This window comes from Sturnus vulgaris, chromosome Z, assembly GCF_052056855.1.
Source record: "Sturnus vulgaris isolate bStuVul1 chromosome Z, bStuVul1.hap1, whole genome shotgun sequence".
NCBI lineage: Eukaryota > Metazoa > Chordata > Aves > Passeriformes > Sturnidae > Sturnus > Sturnus vulgaris.
In genome coordinates this window covers 15,959,686-15,968,024 of record NC_142283.1, presented here as the reverse complement: position 1 = coordinate 15,968,024, position 8,339 = coordinate 15,959,686, and the positions used below count along the sequence as shown (strand labels likewise).

The 8,339-nt window shown below is 51.3% G+C and overlaps 1 long non-coding RNA gene across 1 annotated transcript; it reads right to left on the bottom strand.

Annotated features, from left to right (window-relative positions):
* Nucleotides 1–3,271: 3,271 nt before the first annotated feature.
* Nucleotides 3,272–7,450, bottom strand: LOC148219698 (uncharacterized). Its single transcript, XR_015799356.1, has 3 exons — nt 5,536–7,450; nt 5,194–5,387; nt 3,272–3,514 (listed from the first exon to the last, which is right to left on the bottom strand). It is a non-coding gene; the product is annotated as an uncharacterized LOC148219698 (long non-coding RNA).
* Nucleotides 7,451–8,339: the final 889 nt, after the last annotated feature.

Below are 8,339 nucleotides of genomic sequence, written 5' to 3'. Positions count from 1 at the left end.
AGAAAGAAAGGACAACTTGAACAATGGTCATTGTATTAACGCTTGGCTGAAAGAACTCTTTAAGCTGCAGAAAATTGTATCTAGCAAAATATCAGCAAGGTCTAAGCTTAATATTGGAGCTCTGTGCATTGTATTCTAAGGCTTACAAGTGGGTATTGTATTCAAAGTAAGCAAGCATTGCTCAACCAAAGGTACATGTACTGATAGTGGTTAGATGCAACTACTGTCAATACGCTTCTGCTTTTTGTGACTGGTCAAGAAACTTTCAAAGGCCGTTGTAACATCACGTCCTGCGGCTGCTGCCGAGGACATGAGCTGCTGACATCTTCCCGTTGTGCCACCTGTGCAATCAGACTAATGCTTGAAAGAAAACAAAACAGCTCGAGACGCGTTCCACAGCAGGCCCGTCCCGTTCATGCTTCTGTGCTTAAAACTGTAACCAACACTCTTCATCTCTGCTTCCTAGCGATTGTTCTAAGAATATAAATTTTGAACATTTGGGGTCTACTGAAATAACCTCTTCCTCTCTTATTTGTGGTGTTACCTGATGTTCTTTTCAAGGAGGTCGGACTAACCAAAAGGTAGAATTCCTATCAAAATGAGCTGTAGAAGGAATTGTAGAAGGACTAACGGTCATAAACCCAACACCAGGGTGAAACCAGCCCCACAGCCAATCGATTCCTCTGAAGTATTCTGTCTGCAATGACTGGTGACAAGTCAGGACTTGAAGGGCCATCTAGGAAGCCAGCTATTCTGATCCATTTGGCCAGACTAGCACACAAGCATTCACTGCGGCATTTGCTGCTGCTCGGGAAACACTCCCCCCGCTTTTGCTTTTGCTGCATAGGGAAGCACAGGCAAAGCCCAGCCTCTCCCAGCTGCCCTCAGAGGCAAAAGGAACGCCCCAAGTGCTCCCTGGCTGCCTCCAAGCACAACAACAGCTTCTCTAGGGAGTCCAAAATGTCTGTGTGACACCAAAGTGAGGAGGAACAGCTCATGCTGAGGCACACACACAACACACTGCCCAGTCGCACAAGAAATGCACAGGACGTACTCAGCAGCTCCAGGCACTGCTCCTCTCTCTCCTGGTGCAGCCGCTCTGCCTCCTGGCTTGAGCTGGGCGAGCTGCTGGTGCTCGGGTTTTCAGGCTGTGGAGAGGAGGCTTCTCTGGAGGATGCTGCTGCAGCGGCAGCTTCCATGGCATGGCCCGCATCCATCTGGGACAAAGAAAGGTGTTTGTGTCAGGAAGGTGGCTGGAAGAGTTGCCCCAGGCTGTGCACTTCAAAAGCAAGCCCTTAGGAACAACACTTGTGTTAGGCTGCAAGCTGAGCTCTCAACTCTTGCACCTCAAGTCAAACCCCGCCAAGCAGCAGGAGACTCCAGCTTGTCACAGCCAGCCATGTTAGAGACTGTGAAAGGGAAAGAGCAACTTTACATTTCACCCCCTTTTGAGGTCTGCATTCACCACAGATGGAGACAACTTGTGCAGAAGCTGCGTGGGCCACCATGTTCACCTGAACAAAGCCCTCAAAAAACAAAGCGAGCACTAAGAGGCACAGCAGAAATACATTCAGAGGATTGCTGGCCACTGGCCACAGCACTAGCCCCGCTGGCCAGGGCAGCAGCTGAGGTTCAGCAGCCCAGCCAATGTCCTTCTGATCAGCTCTGATGGACACCACAGAGCATGGCAGCCAGAGGCATTGCCCCCCATCCACCTGCTGCTTTGCAGGGGAAAGGTGAGGAGACACCACTTGTTGCGGGACTGCAGTGCCTACTGCCCTCCACTCACCTGCTTTTCTTCAGCCAGCCTGTACTGCAGCTGCATCTCTTGCATCCTTTCCATGTCTTTTTTGTGCCTCTTCTCCATTGCCTTCATCTTCCTTTGAGCATCCTGCAGCTCTGCTTTGATAATCTGTCAAGAAGAATCTTACTGGCTCCTGCCGTCATGCTCAAGTTTCTCCTGTTCCACTCTCAAAAGCACTTCCGTTCAGCCACATACTTCTTTATCCAGCTCTAACCCTTCCATGCTAACTCTTCTTCCTGCTGCTCACCGCTGGAGCCTGCCAGGCTCTGTGCTTCCAGTGCCTGCAGTAGGCCTTGCCCCCCTTTCCTGAGGTCGCCAGTTCTTGCCCCTCTTGCTGCCCTTCCCTCTGCTACCTGGCTAGTCAGGCTCACCTGCCCATTCTCTTGCTCCTCTTCCAGCTCCAGTCTCAGGCACTCCACCTGCTGCTGGCTTTGCTTTAGCTTTTGCTGCAGCTGGCGCACCTTGCAGAAGAGCTCATTTTTCTTGCACTGGAGCTGCACAGAAACGAAGAGAAGTCAGCTTTAAACTTGCCACACACCACTTGTGTGGCAGCCAAGACTCTTGACTGGCTTTCTAGCTTTTCTTATTCAGGTTGCATGATGGCAACTCCCTGCCTCATCTTCAGCAGGCTTTTCTCCTGCTCCCTCTGTACCTCTGCCAGGGACTTTTCCCGTTGCTCCAGCAGCTCCTGTGCCTCCAACTGCTGCTGTTCTAGCTCGCTCTCCTGATGAGAGGAAGAAGACACTTCCAGATGAAGTCCCAGCCAAGCTCCCCAAAGAAAAAAATGGAAGCTTCATCCCTCCCACAACCCCCCACCTGAAGAGAGCACAGTAGTGACTTTGTGCCCTCCAGCACTCGTGTCCCAACAAGAAACTTAAGAGGAAGGTCAGCAGGTGGAAGGAAAGGAGACGCCGCCTTCCTTCCCCACCCCACTCTGTTGGCTGGCTGTTTCCTGGCCCCTCTCTCCTCAGCATTTCTCTTCTCAGATGTTCTCTGCTCCAATTCCCCGTGTCCTTTGATCAAGGAAAAGCTGCAGCTGCACTGCAGGCTGAGGATGAGGCCAGCACCTCCATGCCCTAGTCACAAGTCAGGCCACTAGCTGAAATGCCAGCAACATGTGGCCTGTTGCATACCCTTCAAGGCTAAAGGGAGGAGCTCTGTCCACCGTGGAAGGATAGAAAGCAAGGGAACCAGTTGCTGGGACTGCAGTTGGCAGCAAGGTCAGCAGTCTGCTACATGGCATGAGGGTGTGGGGAAGATCCTGCCCCTTTGCGGCCATGCTTTGGGTGGTGATCACGCAGCCTCCTGGGACACTTGGCTTATGCCCGTCCTGAAACCGTGGCTGCATTTCCTGTCCTGGCACCGGCCTCTGGGGCTTCTCAGGGTCTCAAGTACGAGCCCTTGTAGCCCTCTGCTGCCTGGCCCAGCAACACGTAGCCAACAGCACAGGCTTGAGGCCGTGCCACATACTCGGGCTGCTCTTCTGCTAAGCCAGCCCACCAAGCTTGCATGAGAAATACTCAAGCGTATTGTTTCCTACCAGTTTTTTCAGGAGCTTCCTCTTGTCCTCTTCCTGAGCACACTGCCAGAGTCGCAGAGCCTTGCTGCACTGCTCTTCTGCCCAGCGCAGCTCTTGAGCCATCTTTTCACATTGCTGCTTGCTGAAAGATCTTACAGCTTGCAGCTCACGCCGAAGGCCCTTCACGTCCGCTGCAAACATGACAAACGGCAACAGTCAGACACTACACAAGCAGAGGACTCGGCTGACCTTAAGCCCTTTCACTTTCAGCAAAGGAGGGACCTGCCCCCAGCTCCTTCACTCCTGGGAAGCTCTGCGGACAGAGCTGGCTTCAGAGCAACTGCACCAGGCAGGAAGATCACCAGAATCAAAGTGCACGAGCCTCTCACCCAGGATCACCTCCTTGGCCTGCGCGGCTGAGCGAACTTGGCCTTCCAGACGGCTCCTGGCCATCTCCAGCTCTGACACGTGCTGCTGAGCCTCCAGCAGGCTGCACTGCAGGCTCTCCTTCTCTGACCTACAAGGTGTGAAGATGAAGAGCAATTGTTCCTGGCAGGAACACTGGGGCAGGTTTTCCGGGAAGGTCTGCCTTAAGATTCCCACACCTGAGTATGGAAAATGGCTTGCATGGAAACTTAGATACAGCAAGACTATTTCTACCACTTCAAATAGCAAAGCAGGCCCCTCCAGGTGATTGGCCAGCCTTTCCTCATGACCTAGCCCAGCACAGAAAGCCCAGCTGAGTTTGATCTCAGCAGCCAAAGCTCCAATTGCTCTTGTCTGACATATCCCATATGGGTGGCTGTGCCCTCAAAGTCTCTACTAATGAGCAAAAGCCCAGCCTCTGCTCCCAGCCCTGAGCTCATCAGCACTTCCAAGTCACTCTGCAGCTGGACAGAATGTACGTAGAGATACTTTGTTTGCCAGACACTCTGGAAGTAAAAGGGACTAAAGGAATGCACCAAACCATATATGAAAGCTCCCTCCTGCTTCTAGCATCATGAGTAAGAAACCAGAACCAGGTTTTTATCTGAACAAGAACTGTCTCACAGGTGGGACAGGTATCCTGTCATTTAAACTACTGGAATGTCACGAACAAGAACACTTGCTACATTTATTTGTGGCTAACTAAGGCAGCAGTGCCCAAATGCCTTGGCACTCTTTAGAAAGGAAGAGGAAGCAGCCAAAGGGATCTTGACAGGTTACAGAGGTGGGTGGACAAGTGAGCAAGAATCAGTGCTCAGCAAGAATCCCCAGAGACTCTCAAGAAGGCTGAAGACCTTTCCCTTCTCCTGCTGCTGCTCCTGCTGTTGCTGCTGCTGCTGATGCTGCTTGTAAGCAACTCTAAGTCCTGCACTGCACTTCACAAGAGTTAGCTCAGAAAGGTCTCAAGATTTTCAGCTGGACCCTCCAGCTTCACCCAAAGCACCAGCATCCTACTTGCAACATTCCCATGGAAGTGCCTTGAATTGTGAAAATCCCATGTCGGACTACTTGGCGAGGAAAGACCGATGTTCAGAGTCACCAAAGGAGAAACCAAAAGCAGAGGAAAACTTCTGCCTTCAGCAAACATCTGCACAGTTTCCCTGGAAACCAATTCAGTGCCAAGTTGGCTTGCTTTGCATTTGTCAGGGGAATGTGCAAAGGGTCCCAAGCCAGTGTCCCAAAAGGCTTTGAGAGCCTGAGCGGTCACAGAAACAACATTCAGCGCACAGTATCCATTTCTGGTTTTTCTCGTGTCTCGTCACCTCTCTGTCTGAGAAACAGTTGGAAAGCACACAGGAGGCACTAAATCCTGACATAATGCTTACCACCTTTGGAATTACAGACCTTCAATCATGTCCCACCCAGCGTCTCCTCCTGCCTTTACCTGGCCTCTACCAGCTGCTCGGAAAGGCCTCGTAGGTCCCGCTCTGTGGCTGCCAGTCGGGCTTCCAGGGCCGCGTTCTCTTGTGCCAGCAGCGCCTTGTCTCTGCACACCTGGGACAGGATGTGCCCTTGGCGAGACAACTCCTGCAGCAGCCTCTCCAGAACCCTGGGGGCTGGCTGCTGTGGGCGGCAAACCTGGAAGCAGAGGGCACCAGTTTTGTAGAGAAACAACAACAACAACACATTCTCGGTCTTAGCTTGCTGCCAGAAGAAGCATTTGAGGCAGTCTTGCTAGGACAACACCCTCTCGCAGAGATGCTGCCTAGGAATAAGGTGAGCATACCTTTGGCACTGACTCTTCCTTCAGCTGATCCCTGCGAGGCTGCAATTGCTCTGCTGGCTCTGCTGCCACTTCAAATGCCCTCTCTAGTGAGGAGTGGCACTTCCTCTCAAATGCGGCCAACTCCTTCCGTCTACAACAAGGAGACAGACAAGCAAACCATTAATAGCAACACAGTCTCCTTGCAAATGCAGGACTACATACCATGTCCCACGTAGGGCACTCTCAGGGACTTCCAACAGCCCTCTAGTTGCACCTCAAGAGAATGCTGCACTTCCCTCCCTAGACCAGCATCTCTCTTTGTCATTCGTGCAGGTGACAGAGTCACCAGTGAGAAAGCCAAACAAGCTTCCAGAAGCCACAAAACCCTTGCAGAAAGCTCAGCTTCTCTCAGCTTAACAGCTTCCTGCCTGCTAGGTCTTACACTCCTCTCTGATAGAGTGCATATCAGACTTGCAAAAATTCTTCTTTGGCTAAGACATCCTTGGGAAGTCTAGATGAGTACTGCAACAATTCCTCTTGCTTTCAGTAGTGCACCAAGGAAAGAGCCCTCAAGCTAGAGCTTGGAGAGGAGGTGGATATGAATTTCCAATCCCATAATCAAAGCATCCCATGATGGTTTGGGCTGGCAGGGGCTGCAGGAAGCTTCTAGCCCAGTCTTCAGCTCCAAGCACTTGGGGTCAGCTATGGTGTCTGGACAGCCTGCTCCAGGCTCCGTCCAGCGCAGTTTTCCAAATTTCCAGAGGTGGAATCTGCACAAGCTCTCTGACAAGCTTCTTCTGCTGCATTAATGCCTCTGAGGTTCAATGCTTCTCCTGAGGCCCAGCCTGAAGCTCCCTTCCTTCTACCCTGCTCCAGTTCAGAATGCTTTTTGGCAAGGTTTGACAAGTGAGTCCCAGGAGGCAGCAACCAGACCTGCCCAAGAGGTGCCTTCCCTTTGCTGTGCTGAGCAAGTCAAATGATGAGAAAGCCAAATTTGTTCTTTGGCGCTGGGCCTCCTAAAGGCCAGCAATGCCCAGCCCTGCCCAGAGAAAAGAGAGAAAGTTTAGCACACACCTGAACTGCCGGGCCCTGCGCACTCTATCCATGCTTTCCTGCCACTCCGCTTTTCCTGCCTGGGCCGAGGAATCCTGACAGGCAAGAAGCTCTCCTGTTGGCGCCTGCAAGGAATGGGCAGGGAAAAAGCACAAACAAGACATAAGGACTCCTGAGAGCTGGGACAGGCAGGAAGTGCACACACAGCTCACCTGAAGGCAGAAGCTATTGTGTGGGGGTGTTGATGGGAGTAACTGAATAACCCTTGAGGTGCTATGAAGTGTCTGAATAGAAGCAGGGAACATTTCCCTGCTCAGCTCTGCTCAACTGGCTTTCCCTCAGGATTTCAAGCACGGGGGAGCACGCAGCAGGAACTGCGTTCCAGCCCTTCAGAGATAGACCTTGTCTCTGCCATGCAGAGCACCTCAGAATTCCGACCCAAGTAAACTTGGGGCATGCCAGAGTTAAGGGTGTCATCGAAACATTGACTGTAGCTAGCTAGACAGTGTGTGGAGGGGGGAGCTCCCTGCAGGCAGCAATGGCTCTTCTGTACCCCACAAGGCTGTGAACTGTGCCTTGGCTCTGCTCTCTCCACTGACAACACAGAGGCTGCACTGACACCGTGCACAGCGGGGCTCACTTTCACACCAGTAGCACTAAAGGACAGCATGCTACTGCTTGTCGAACACCAAGGGAAGTTCACAGTCCCTGTCAGAATGCCAGGAAAATGATGTCTGCATCTGAAAGTTCAGATCCCATTTGCCACGCGTCAGTGGCTGGGCTGAAGTGCTGCATCAAGGCAGGACTCCAGCCCCAGCATCTTCAGCCACAAACGGCAAGTGCTGCCTGATCAGAAACCTGCAGCTCTGCACTGCACCAAAGCTTTGCAGTGTACCAACCAAAGCTGCCACTTACAGGTTCAGCATGCTCCGGATCTGGACTGACAGCCCATGGATATTTGTTGTCCTTTGCCTCCCCTTCAGCCTCTGGAGGAAGAGAGCGAGCCCGAGGAGGTTCTGCTGCTGGTGTGGTGCTCTGCAGACAGACAGCAGTGTGAGGGACAGGGAGTAACCTGTCATTTAGAACCTTCTTTCTCCTGAGCCCTATCCCTAGCCGTCGTAAGGAGAAGTCATGAATTTGGATTCAAGTGTGACACTCAGTCATTAAAACTCAGATCAGGAGGGGTGATGAGATTCATTTTTGGACAGGACTGCATATGCTTCTGAAGGAGATATCTCAGCCTGGCTACAATCAGCCTGCAGCGTCCTGTCTGCAAAAGCTGACTTTCATTAGTTAAAATGTCTTCAATGGAAGAGGAGGAAACTGATGTAATCTTGGTGGTAGCGCTCACACAGACATTGACGTGAACTAACTTTCCTTCTTTCTTTCTTTCTTTCTTTCTTTCTTTCTTTCTTTCTTTCTTTCTTTCTTTCTTTCTTTCTTTCTTTCTTTCTTTCTTTCTTTCTTTCTTTCTTTCTTTCTTTCTTTCTTTCTTTCTTTCTTTCTTTCTTTCTTTCTTTCTTTCTTTCTTTCTTCTCTCTCTCTCTCTCTCTTTCTTTCTTTCTTTCTTTCTTTCTTTCTTTCTTTCTTTCTTTCTTTCTTTCCTTCTTTCTTTCCTTCTTTCCTTCTTTCCTTCTTCCTTCTTTCTTCAACAGGCCAAGCCCACAGCTTACTCCACAATTCTCAGCCACCAGCATTGTCACGGGTGCCCAGACCACTCACCAAAACATTGACTTGAGTCCTTCCACGTCTCAGGCGACCTGCCAGGGGAG